The sequence below is a fragment of the Sarcophilus harrisii genome, chromosome 3 (genome assembly GCF_902635505.1).
Source record: "Sarcophilus harrisii chromosome 3, mSarHar1.11, whole genome shotgun sequence".
Classification (NCBI taxonomy): Eukaryota; Metazoa; Chordata; class Mammalia; order Dasyuromorphia; family Dasyuridae; genus Sarcophilus; species Sarcophilus harrisii.
Window position 1 is genome coordinate 21,116,214 of NC_045428.1, and position 13,819 is coordinate 21,130,032.

The following is a 13,819-nucleotide window of genomic DNA, read 5'->3' on the forward strand; positions in this document are numbered from 1 at the left end:
GACTTCAAAATGAAACTCATTTGATCCTTATAACAACCTTATAAAAACTATTTACTCTTATTTTATACCCATTTTTGTTTATCCTTTGTTTTCTGAAAAGACCAGAGACATCCCTGGTAATGTCTTCACTTGCATATGAATTTAATCTTCACGTATAAAGTTGTCAGCCTGGCTCTTTCAAAGGGCAGGATTTATACCTAAATCTCTCCTAATTCTAAATGCAATGCACTTTCCATTGTATCATACTATACTGGGAAAATACAGAATATAGTATATTGCGTTTTACTAAAAAACAAAAATCACTCCTATGAGAAGCTTCACTTAAGAAACTAAAGTAGAAATGGTTGTTAAAGAGAAAGACAAAAAAGGAAGAAAGTATTTCCCCCCTCCCCCCCCATAATCAGCTTTTATAAAATAGGGAAGAGCATAAAAGTGCTAACTTGGGAGGAAGAAAGGAATCAGGTGGTCCTTGCTCTGGAAAATAAGAAAGATTAGCTTTCATTAAGAAAAAATCAGTATAATGATAAGGTTTATAGGATTAAGAGACTGAAAGATCATGGTTAAAAAAGGTAGAAAGGGTTTAGGAGACTAGTGCTCTACACCTCCTATAGAGAATTTTAAATTCTCCTGTGTTGGGGATAATGGGGAAAAGAGAAAAGGGAACTCAGCAGAGTAAACCAAATACCCAGGGTAACTAGAACATCAGCAGAATAGAGCATTATAACAATGCAATAAGAGATGTAAAAATATCTCAAGAGAAGAATAATAGAACCAGGTTTTCAAGGTTGTTGTGAAGAACAAATGAGATAATATTTATAAAATGTTTAGCATAATGCCTGGGAAATATAGTAGGCACTTAATGTATGCTTATAACTCTGTTTCCTCCTCCCCTATACCTCTGTCTGAGGTGTTAGCACATTCCCTGATAGATTCTAAAGTACAAATCATAAATCCACGAATCCCAGTTTCTAAAATATCCTCACAAATTGGCCTGACCGCATCAAGATCACTTTTGTTCTTTTATATGTTCCCTTTCAAATGATAATTCACATTTCTTGAGCCACCTCCTCAAATGACTTACACTTTAAAGAAATGATTCCATTTCTACTTAAACTGTTCTAGCTTTTACCATCTTCTCTGTATTCAATTAACTATATCTCTTCTAACAAATTAAATATATTTTTATTCTGCTGCATCAACCTAGTAAACCTGTAACCATTATTGATGTAATGTGACTGGAGGGTCCGCTGACCTTGGGGCTAATGTTCTAATGATTCCTGGGTCTTCTGGCTTTGGAATCTGCCTCTGGACACTGAGCACTGTCCAGTCTACCTGAAGACCACTTTTTATTCATCTGGAGATTACTTCCTAAGCTTACCCTTGGGTCACACAATTAACATATCTGTAATTGAAAGCTGTATAGGGGTATCACCTTGGTACCATCTCTTTACTGGATTCTATTTAGAATTCATTCTGCTCAGTAATGGCATCACATTGCTTTTAATGAAATCTTTGTCCCTTGACTAGATGGGTTCAAGCCTGCAAATTCTTTTGAGATCCCTCAGATACTGGTCTGGGACTTTTGGCGTCCCCCTTCTCAACCTCAACCTTATAACATAATTCTCATGACAAAAGTGTAGCTCTCACCAGTCACCAAAGACCTCCCCCCCAAAAAAGTCTTCCATTTTATGTATTTGTTATACATTTATAGTGGTGAGCCTAATCTCCAGAGGACAGATGAATATACTGTGTTCTAAGGGTAATCTTGAAGAATTGAAAGTAATTTCTGCATTCACAAAGCCCCATCTGGCATGTTATACCACTGACTAGTAGGCAGCAGGACCACCAGTTTTCTTTTAAAAAGGGACATTTTTAGTTATATGTTGTAAAAAAAACAGTTGGTACAAAATGCATCCCCACAAAGGGGATGTCAATGGCAAGGTTCTTGGGGAGAGTGTTCTCAAGCTTAGAACATGTACAAATGTGATTCAGACTTTCACTTCTGTGCTGAGAAGTCCTCAAGTTCTTCGTGGGTGGGCAATGCTCTCTGTTCTGTGTGACTCATTGAATTTTGAGGCTGTCTAATGGATCCTCAGCTCCAGATGCAGATTATGCTTTCAGCCCAAACTTTCTAGGGGCACAGATTGGAAATCTGTATCCTCTAATCTATTAAAGTTCACTTGGTAATCTTAGGCAAAACATTAACCCTCCCTGAATCTCAATTTTATTAGCTGTAAAATGAAAGGACTGAACTCTTAGACCTCTATATCTGTTTTTCATTTCATGGCTCCAGTTACCTGAAATTACTCCTCTTTTACCTGAAATCCACTCAGTCGTGGACTCCAACTTCTGGCTTTCTAAAAGTCCCAGCTAAAATCCTACCTTCTAGAGGAAACCTTTCCCAATTCATCTCAATTGATACATTTTCCCTCATTTTAATTATTTCCTATTTATTTTGCATAAAATGTATTTGTACATAAGTGTTGGCTTATTGTCTCCCCATTAAATTGTGAGAACCTCAAGAGCAGGGGGTTGCCTTTTGCCTTTCTTTTTATCCCCAGGGTTTGGCACTGTGGCCTGGCTCAGTACTTAATAAATGTTATTATTGACTGACTGATTGAAACAAAGCTTCCCATATGCAAGTCTGTTATTGAAAAACAGAATTCAGGATTTAAATCACTGGGAGTTATTCTTCTCTTCTAACTTATGAATAGCTAGATAATTTGTTTGGCACTTAGAATTGACTTGTGTTTTTTGTGAATTACTTTTGCACAGATCCTCAAAGACAAACTACTGTCAAAAAATGATGACTCCGGGAAAGAAGATAAAAAGGTACATAATTATGAAAAATAATGCTAACTAGTCAAAGGTCATGCTTTGTACAACACATGTTGTACAAAGGCCTAAAATCAGAACAGTATAGGGTTTTCCTTGCTAAGAAAAATAAAATTGCATTCTTCTTAATGCTAATTTTTCAATAATTTTTCTTATAGATTCCTTAAAGGCTTAGACTTCATTTATGAACTTTTCCTACCCATAGCATTGTCACAGTGCCTTGAATGATCAGATATCCAGGAAAGACCTGAAGTTATAATATTGGAATTACCACAGTTTAAACACTAATTGATCATTTAGGACACACAGATTTGTGAATTGCTATGAGGAATAAAATTATAATTTGAATACAATGAAGCAATATTGTTTAACACCTGCAAAGAAAACAAAAAACAGATTCTGATGAACAAGCACATTATTCAGCTAGTCATATTAAATACTAAATTAGTGTGTTTTTTTCTCATGTATCACAATTTGGCAAAGGAATTACTGATATATTTTTTTTAAAATATCTGAAACAGCTCACTCATGATAATAAAACCCATTAATTTCTAGAATAATTTTGAATTTAGGTTTACATTTTATTAAGGAGAAAAAATTTGAGATTAAATTTTCAAAAATGAGCTAAGTTAAAACAAATGATATACAAACACCTACTATGTTCTACATGAATCCCATTTGTTCATCATTAAAATTCTAATAGGGAGTGCCTTTATGGTGCCCATTTACAACTGAGGAAACTTAAGACAAAAGTTAAGTGACACAGCTAGTAGACAGAAGTTAAGTGACACAGCTAGTAAGTATCTGACTGAATTTTTAATTCCAACAGTTTCACTGCTCTATCCACTGGTCTTCCCAGCTTCCCCCAGGAAGATTATTTTGTTAACATTGCTTAAAATCATAATTATGGAGTTATTTTAATATCATATCTAACATATTTTGAACCACCTGCCAGCTAGGAGAGGGGAGAATTTGGAACAAAAGGTTTTGCAAGGGTCAATGTTGAAAAATTACCGAATTACCCATGCCTATGTTTGGCAAATAAAAAAAAATTAATAAAAAAAATATATATATGGAGTGCTAGTAAATCAGAATAAATATTTTTCTTTTTGCTTTTACTAATACGGAATAAATAAACAATATGTGTGTGTGTGTGTGTGTGTGTGTGTGTGTGTGTGTGTGTGTGTAGGGGACAATTGCTATTGAGCAGTTTTGCAGCCTCTATGGCCTTATTTGGAGTTTTCTTGGCAAAGATATTAGAATGGTTTGCGTTTCCTTCTCCAGCTCATTTTACAGATGAGAAAACTGAGACAAACAGGGTGAAGTGACTTGCACAGGGTCACACTTTTAGTGAGTATCCAAGGTTACATATACACGCAGGACTTCCTGACTCCAGGCCTGGTGATCTAACTATTGTGCCAAAAGTTAAAGATTTGTAAATATACTTCAAATAACCTTCAGATACCTCAAGCAAAAAAACATACTTTAATTCATTTTGTTACTCGTATTTAACAAATGGCAATTTATACCATCAAAGAATCATTATTTTGGAAAACCATATCCCACTGAGTCAAATATCTGACCTTGCCTAGTAAGGATACTTTCATTTCTTTCCAATTAGGAGGAACCTATCATTTTGGCTGCTTGAAGGTCTTCAATCTTATCATTAGTTGTATATTCATTTATTTATCTGAAAATTCCTAAGCATACTTTTCTCTTGAACAAATTACTCTCTACTGTCTCTTGACATGAAAATAAACCAACACAACCAGAGATATAATCAGCACATTACAAAAATAATACATGTGCATTCATTTTTAAAAAAGAACATAATCAGGAACAAATATCTCAAAATGATAATTGACATTCATAAAGTACCTTTCATCTAAAAACTAAAAGTAATTTACAGAGATTACTTAATTAGCCTCTCAGCAGCTCTGGGAGGTAGAAATTTTATTGTAATTACAATATGTTGTGGATTATCCCCACTGATGAAGGAAAGAGCAGTGAGGCAGATAATCCACAGTCAGTCATACAGCTGTACACAAATAGTGACAACCACACACACACACACACACATACAGTGTCTAATCATTTATGGTACAATGCATGTTATTACCATGGATATGGATAGAAGAACAAAGGAGAATAAAGCTACATCAGTATATCATCTATATTCTTCTTTTATTATCTCTTATCTTTTTGGTCTCCTTTATTTGCTGTATTTCAGAATTACACAACTTTGATAATTCAAAGTGACTTTGGTAGCCACATAATCCAAAAAGAAATCTCAATTATACACATCTTGTTAGAACTCAATCAGAATATAAGCAAATGAACAGAGGTAAAATTATTTTATTTGACAATGGTCAATGTGATAAATAAATTTTAAACATCCAAATATTTTTAAAATTACATATTTTTTCATTCATCCTTTTATTTATTTAGTATTATTGTTGCATGATTAAATGACATATCGTTCCTTATTGGCTGACATTCCTTTGATTGAGTGATGAATATTTTAAAATTATTTTAAGTATTTGGTTTTCTAAATTTGAAATTAAATTTTTATATAGAGCATTTTGATTTATTCCTTTCCTTTGCCTCATCATTATTGTTTAAATGAGTGAATTTCATAAATAGCATTGAACTAGTAACCCTTGATAAAATTAAACATTATAATAAGAGTATTGTAGTGAAACTACTCTCTCCAAGGTTACCCAAAGACATTGTCTAACACAAAACTTAATAATCCTTTCTTAGTACTCTTGAGTTTTGACCTGTGTAGAATTCAACCTTAACAACAATATCTTTCTTAATATTCTTTTTTCCCTGGTTATCATGATACCATGTCCTGGTTCTCCTATAGATTTAACTCTTTTTTTTCATCATCTCTATACAAATGATTGAGATCTATATATCTCTTGAGCATGAGTGGTATTTCACCAACTGCCTATTAAAATGTCACAATAAATGACCCATACTCAAAATCACCATCATTGTACCCTTATCTATATCTTTTCTAAACTGCCCAATATCTTTTGAAAGCATGGACATCCTTTGAATAAGTCAGGTTTGCAACCTTGTAGTTATTTTGATTCCTTACTTTCCCTCACTCAATTTGACCAATCTGTTTCTTAGCCTTTTGATTCTATTCTAAAACAATTTCTTGGATATATGCCCCCTTTTTTTCCTACTCATATTTTTTTTACTACTCACTTTTCTGCTCACTTTCTATCACCATTTTTCAAGGTCTTGTTACCTCTCCTTTGGACAGTTATAACAGCTTCCTAATTCCTAGTTGGTGTCTCTGAATGAAATCTCTGTCCTTTTGTGTTGATTCTAGACACAGAAGTCAAAGTTAAATTCTTCAAGCACACAGCTGATGTAAGCATTCCCCCTCATAAAAAAATTGCTCCCAATGGGGTCAGAAAAAGCAATCCAAGGACCCTCTCAAGGTCTCAAAAGCTTTAGAGTTGTAGGATATGGGAGACACTGGCACAGGACAGCAATCAATTATCTACATAAACTGTACATTTACATACACATACATATATGTATTTGTAGGAGTATAAGTATATATATATATATAATATATATACACACACACATATATATGTATGTATGCTCAAATCACAAGAGTATCTAAAAAGTTTTAGCATTTTTAGCTTCAATAACTTAAAATGACAGACTTTTAGAACAACATCTATGTATATGTACAATAGTTAATGTAAAAAAAAAAAAAACTGCCTCCATCTATATTCACTGTAAGGGTTGGAGGAGGAGCCATCCTTTCTGCAATCAGGAAGCCTGAGATCCCTGGAAGTGGATTTCTGTGAACCAGCAAGGACCGCCTCGTAGGCAGGAGTTCTGGTGGCATTGAGATCCACATCCTCAACAGCAGGCATCTCCTTCTCTAATTGGCTGTGCATGTGACCTCATAGATCCTATATAAACTGTGGGGACAAGGAAGGAACTAGGAGTAACTAAGAGTGAGCAGGAGGTCAGAAGGGTAGGATATAAACACGTGAATAAAAGATCCTGAGCTTGCATGTAACTGTTCTCGGGGGCTCTATTGTACATTAAACCACCGCTTCATGAAGTGGTGGCCAAATCTCTGAAGACCTCCAACTGAGGTAAGATGGGTAAAATTGGCATAAGCACTTCTGAGGGCTTGGGAATTGGGAGAGACTGGCAGTAGTGATTGTTGAGTGGGCTTTCACAATTCACATGGTAAAAAAAAAAAACCTAATTGTCTGATTTCTCTTGTGCAGCATGATAACTATAGAAATATGTTTAGAAGAATTGCAATCTTTTTATCTGTAATGGATTACTTGTCTAGGGGAGGGAAAAAGTGGGAAAGGAAGGAGAAAAATTTAGAAAAGAAGATTTTGCAAGGCTGAATGTTGAAAACTATCTTTGCATGTATTCTGAAAAAAGTTTTTTTTTAAAAAAAAACAATATAAATAAATGAAAAGTACTTAGCACAAAAAACTTTTTTATGCAAATAAGATTTTAAATGAAAATTTAAAAAATAGATTAATCCTTGAGCACATGATCTCTGCTAGATATAGCAAAGTCACTTTGAGAAGATAGTTGGGGAGTAAATATTATGTAAAGTTTTTCAGAGAATCTCAAATGATACTGGAAGGAAAATAAGGCTTTAGAGAGGCCAAGAAATGGGGTATGGGTTGGGGAGGGTGAATGTTATATTAAACAGGATGACCTGTTTAGATGCAGAAACAACTAATAAAATGCCAAGTCCAGGGGACACAGTTATATTATCATGAGATTTTTGTTTGCAGAACTGAAGGAGACCTTAGAGATCTTCCTATCCAGGTCTCTCATTATACAGTTGAGAAAACTGAGGCAGAATAAAGTTAAATGATTTGCAAAAGTTATGTAGGTATTAAGTGGCAGACTAAGGTTAACATAGTATAACAAAAAGAAGATGAAAATTGAGAGTTTTCCTGGAAGTTTTTCCCCTTCAGCTGATTTATATTACCCAGAAAACCCCCCAGACTTATTAAGAATTAGATTTTACAGGAATAAATTTTGAACACCATAACTTTTGAAAACATGAATTTTAAAAATTCTACTCATTAATTAAACCAAAATTTATTAAAACATTATTATTATTATATTATCCACATATTTTATGTGTATTACATATTATTTAAGTATAATATGTTATTAATATTAATATAATTAAAACAGTTGTGACATTTCTCTTATTTCTCAGTATTCTTCAATTCTAGTTAAGATAACTTTTTCCTTCCTAAGGAAATGCAATCATATTTACTTCCCTGTTGGATAGGCTCACTTTGAATAGATAAGCTCAGAATAGAAGATAAATGTTAAATCTTCCAACAAAATCACATATTTCATCTTAACTGATTTTGATCTTGGAGTAATGAAATAAGGGGAGAAATCAGTGATTTTGAAAGTTCTCCATGGAATAGTATCATTTCCATGTTAAAAAACACAGTTTTATATTAAGATCTAAACTGCTCTAAAATCCCTGAGAAAGAAAAAGATAGTTTTATTTTTCAGAGATATGACTTTTTCATTAAATGATCATGGTTTCCATATACACAATGCTTTAAAGTTCAGGTTCAGAGTATTATTCACACCATCTTGTGAGCATCATAGTCTGATTATTATTATTATTATAATACCCACTATTTAGATTAAGAAGCTGAAGCTTTGAAAGGCTATGGTTTCCCTTTAGGGATCCCAGAAGTAGTTAAATTAAGACCAGTGAACAAGTAACATCCTATAATTATGGATTTAAAGCCAGAAGGGACTTCTTATTTTTGTTGTTGTTGTTCAGTCATTTCAGTCATGTTTGACTCTTTGTGATCCCATTTGCAGTTTTCTTGACAAAACTATTGGACTGGTTTGTCATTTCCTTCTCTGGCTTCACTTTTACAGATGAGGAAACTAAGGCAAATAAGGTTAAGTGATCCTTAACACAAGCTAGTAAGAGTCCGTGGCTGAACTCATGCAGATAAGTTTTCCTGATTCCCACCCCGGGACTCTGTGGGTTGTGTGGCCCAACTGCCTAAGACAGCACTTAGGAACTCATCTATCCCGTTGGACCTTACAGATGAAGGAAGTAAATGGTGAGTGATTTGCTTCAAGTCTAATTGATTAGGTTAGGACAGGAACTTCTAAAACAATCTCTTTTTCTTCATTCAAACATTGTTACTTTCAAGCCCCAACTTAAATCATCTCCAGAAGACCTTCATTAGTTCCCTAAGAACAAGAATGATGGGTTTTTTTCCTTGATTTCTTTTTGCCTTTTCTTTGTCTCCATAACAGTTATCTCAGGGTCTCTAACATGGTATTTAATAAATACTTTCTTACTGATAGATTGACTGATTAATTTCACCCTTGGGCCTCCTTCCCTTAATTCTAATTGTCTTGGTATTTATAGATATAATCTTGACCACATTACCATCCATTTATTATTTCCTGCATGCTTATCTCATGTTGTTGAAAATTGATTTTAAGCACTAAGAAAGCAATATTTTCTATTTCCTTTCTGGTTTAAATCCACTGTACACAAAGTCTTCCTTGATGCCCTAGCTATTAGTTTCCCATTTTCCTCTTCCCACCAAAAACTATTTATATATATACACACACACATACACACATATGTATATATAAATACTATGCTATTATATAGCATATGTAGTATATACATACACACACATACATATATATGTAAACACATATAGTATATTTATATACACTGTTATTATATAGCATATGTAGTATATATGTATATATACATATATACATACACAGATATGTGTATATACATACTATGCTATTACATAGCATATGTACATATATATGTAAACACATATATAGTATATTTATGTACACTGTTATTATATAGCATATGTAGTATATATATATATACATATACATATATACATACACAGATATGTATATATACACATGCTATTACATAGCATACATACATATACATGTAAACACATATATAGTATATTTATGTACACTGTTATTATATAGCATATGTAGTATATATATACATATACATATATACATACACAGATATGTATATATACACACTATGCTATTACATAGCATATATACATATATACATATGTGTGTATATAACACAATATGCTATTATATAGCATATAGATACACATACATATATAGATACATACGTATATATGTGTATATATATATATATACACTGTGCTATTATATAGCATATATATAGTATAATATACACACACATATATTTATATGCACTTACTGATGTTCAAATTGTCTTACCTGACAGAACAAAATATTCTTGAGAACGGGGCTTGTTTAATTTGTGAGGACTTATTCTTATACCTACCACAGTGATTGGCATTTGAAAATGTTTGTTGATTGATTAGTTGATGAAAGAGCCTTTTGTAATTGTTTCATTTCGATTCTGATCTTTTCCTGGCAACGTAATGCCTCTGAATGATGCTGCCAGTGATAATCTTTTAACTTAACTTAGACTTCAATGAAATATGACTAAATATATTACATGGTGTTTATCTTTTCAATCAAATCAGCATTTGTTGTTGATTGTTCACTATGTGCTGGACATGACTTCAGTGAATAATTATTTCAAGTCCCTCAAAATCACATCCTGCTCATCCCGTGTAGCTTTTGCCTGAACCTATTCATGAAACCTCCATGGTGGAACTATGTGCAGTATTGGGGGATCTCATCTATGTTTTTTAACATAACTATTATTTATGCAAATTTGGGGTTATTTGTCCATTTGTTATCCCTGATATCATTCTACTACTTTTTTTTCCTGGTTACATGTTTCTTTGATGGGATCTTTTATGTTTTGAATACAACTCTTCTTTGATGATATATATTGCAGCTTATTTATCTCTATGCATTTCTTAATTGTTCTGTGAGTGGCTTAGTTTTGCTCCCAAAACAAATTATAAACTTTTAAGTCTATAAACCCTTAAACCTAAAAGTAATTTGTCTAAAAAAATATTCCTTAATGTGTGTGTGGTTGTCTGTATGAAATCAATGGTATATTCCTATCCATTCATTTTTTATCAAATGGGTTTCCATAGATGATGCTTGTTTTTAGGTAGCCTTCAAGATGGCACAGCTAGGCATAGATATGGTGGATAGAATGCTGGGTCTGAAGTCAGTAAGACTCTTGTTTCTGAATTTAAATCTGGCCTATGACAATTACTCTCTGTGCGACTTAACTCTGTTTGTCTCAGTTACTCATCTGTAAAATGAGCTGGAAAAAGAAATGGCCAAATGCTTTAGTATCTGTGCCCAAGAAAACTCCAATGGCATCATAAGTCGTACACGACTGAAACGACTGTACAAAATCAATGAGCCTTCAAGTGACTGTGATGTCACTCGTACAGGTTTATAATTCATCATAATCTAAGTAAAGAGTCTTGTCGAGTTGATGCAGATTTCATATTTATCATTGGGTGGCCAGTACTGTGATGAGCCTCTCTGAACTTGGGTTGCATGAAAAGTGTGTAGTTTATCCTGGGATCCATTTGGTGGATCCTTCTAGAACTTTTATTCTGTAGGGTTGACAGGCTTTGAGGACATAGGTCACCTCTCTACCAGGAAAGCACCTTGGAGGAAGTTGTTAACACAATTACAGATACTTATGTGTGATCAATAATCACTAGGTTTAGATTGGCTGTTTGCACTGACAGCATGCTGAGGGCTCCATTCTATTGCTCTAACCGGGGGTAGGAAATAACAGTGGGAGACATTCTAAGTCATTTAGTGGATAGAGCTATTGGACATAGAGTCAGGAAAACCAGATGTCCAGTCCTGCTTTAGACACTGACTAGCTGGGTGACTCAGGACAAGTCACAACTTCTTGGTTTTACTTCACTTACCTATTAAATGGTGATGGTAATAAAACTTGTCACCCAAGTGAGCATCAAATGACCATATATACCATATATACAAGATGCTTTGCAGATATTAAAATGGTAAGAATACGATGGTCAACTTCCAAGTCCATGGAATTTTTCTCCTGCTGGAGGGCAATAAAGACATTTATAATGAAAATGGCATAGAGGTTCAGATTTAAAATATGATACAGACAAATAGACATATACATACATGTGTACATAGGACACACACATGCACATGTACAACCTACAATCAGTCACATTTTCATTTGGTTTCTTTTTAGTTTAAAGAATTGTTAGCAGAGGTAATGGGAGGACCCCATCTCCAGTTATCTCTGACTATATAGATAACAAAGTTATCTAACCTTGAATGTAAGAATCATAGGAAGAACAGATTGAGGCAAAGCAATAATTATGCTGAGGAGATAGATACCTTGAAATAGCTGTTCAACTCAGATTATGATTTAAAGTTATAACGTGTCCATAAAAAGCACAACTAAGATCAGATCTATGGAGCATTCAAACAGAAAGAGCTTCAAACTGAGCTGAATGATGCTTGCTTTTCTTAATCTTAGATACAAAGGTATTCTGTGAGCACTTCAATAAAACCTTGCCAGACGATGACTTGCTAGTAATCAAGGTTGATGTCTTAATTTGAGAACTCTTGACCTATCTTTTCAGAATTGCCTCCAAAATGATTACTTCTATTGTCTCCTCATCCACAACTCCTGTTAACTTGTCCAGAATAACAAACCTCTCCATCTAAGGAATTGAGAGGGGTGGAGGGAGAGGAAGACAGACAAGAGAGAGGAGAGAGAGAGAGAGAGAAAGAGAGAGAGAGAGAGAGAAAATTACCTTATAATGATGTAATTAAATAGTAACATTTATATAGATCTTAAGTTAACTGACTTTGACAGATAATCTATATATCTATAGATTATATATAGACATATAGATAGATATACATTAAATATAGATATGTATATATAGATATAGGTATAGAGAGAGAGTTCTCTATCACAATAACTCATAGATCCAGTTGAAAAACTAATTTTAAAATTTTAGGCTGCATGGGTAGGTAGTATTGGTATAGACTGACAAACAGATCTTACTGATTGAGTTGAGGATTATAGATCTATTAAGATCTGGGGAGTAGACTTTGGAAAAATAAATCTATTATTTCAGCATTATAGCCATTTCAATGGCTCCAGAACTCAGGTTTTATATAAGGTGATTCAGGGCCAAGATTATAAAGGTAAAATTCTCACTAAAAGATGCAGAAACCAATAAGGCATAGATAATCAAACCTTAAGGGAGTTTTTAAAAAAGCCTTCGTCCTCTAAGGAAGTAGAAGACAAAAGACATAAGAAAAGAAAATCCCAATGGCTTAGTTAGGATGGAAGTAGAACACTGGACAAAAATAGAATAAGAAAAGGCTAAAATAGATCTAAAAGTCCAAATTTCTTTTAAAATATCCAGTTAATAAGCCACATTGGAGTTTAAGCAAAGAGGCTACTGATCACTTTTGTGGTATTATGGTAGGGATTTCTTTCACATAGGGGTTGGACTAGATGGTGGTTGAGGTTCCTTCTAGCTGAAAATTCTGTGATTTCAAAAAAAAACTGCTTGATAAAAGTTGGGTCTCCTTAATAATTTAATTAAAAGGAGATAGGGTAAGTTACAATGTATTCTCACAGCTCTAAACTTGAAGTTGATGAGGGGAGCCCTGAAACTCTTTGTCTTTCTCTCTCTGACTTCTGGGTGAGCCATGAGGTGAAGCACTTGGGAAGCTCCTTGGAGGAGAGATTCTCCCTGAACCCTGCCTCTGTAAAGACCCGCCCGAGGGAAACAGGATAAACAGCTTCATTCTGTTATCCTGAGAGATGGGCACCACCCCCATAGACAACACTCAGTACTGATTAAGCTTCCCACTGAATTAAAGATCAGCCTAGAGACACTCATTCACTTCTAAGATTCTGTATTCTAATTCCAGCTTAAACTCCCCATCAAGAGCAAATCCCAGCGCGTAGCCAAGGCCTCAATTATAG

At 33.9% G+C, this 13,819-nt stretch overlaps 1 long non-coding RNA gene across 1 annotated transcript in view; it reads left to right on the forward strand.

The window, feature by feature from the left end:
- Positions 1–818: 818 nt before the first annotated feature.
- LOC116422195 overlaps positions 819–13,819 on the forward strand; it is a 59,091-nt gene continuing 46,090 nt past the window's right edge. Inside the window, exons 1-2 of the long non-coding RNA XR_004232748.1 lie at positions 819–2,832; positions 8,770–8,960. This is a non-coding gene — a long non-coding RNA (uncharacterized LOC116422195). The remainder of the gene's footprint in view (positions 2,833–8,769; positions 8,961–13,819) is intronic.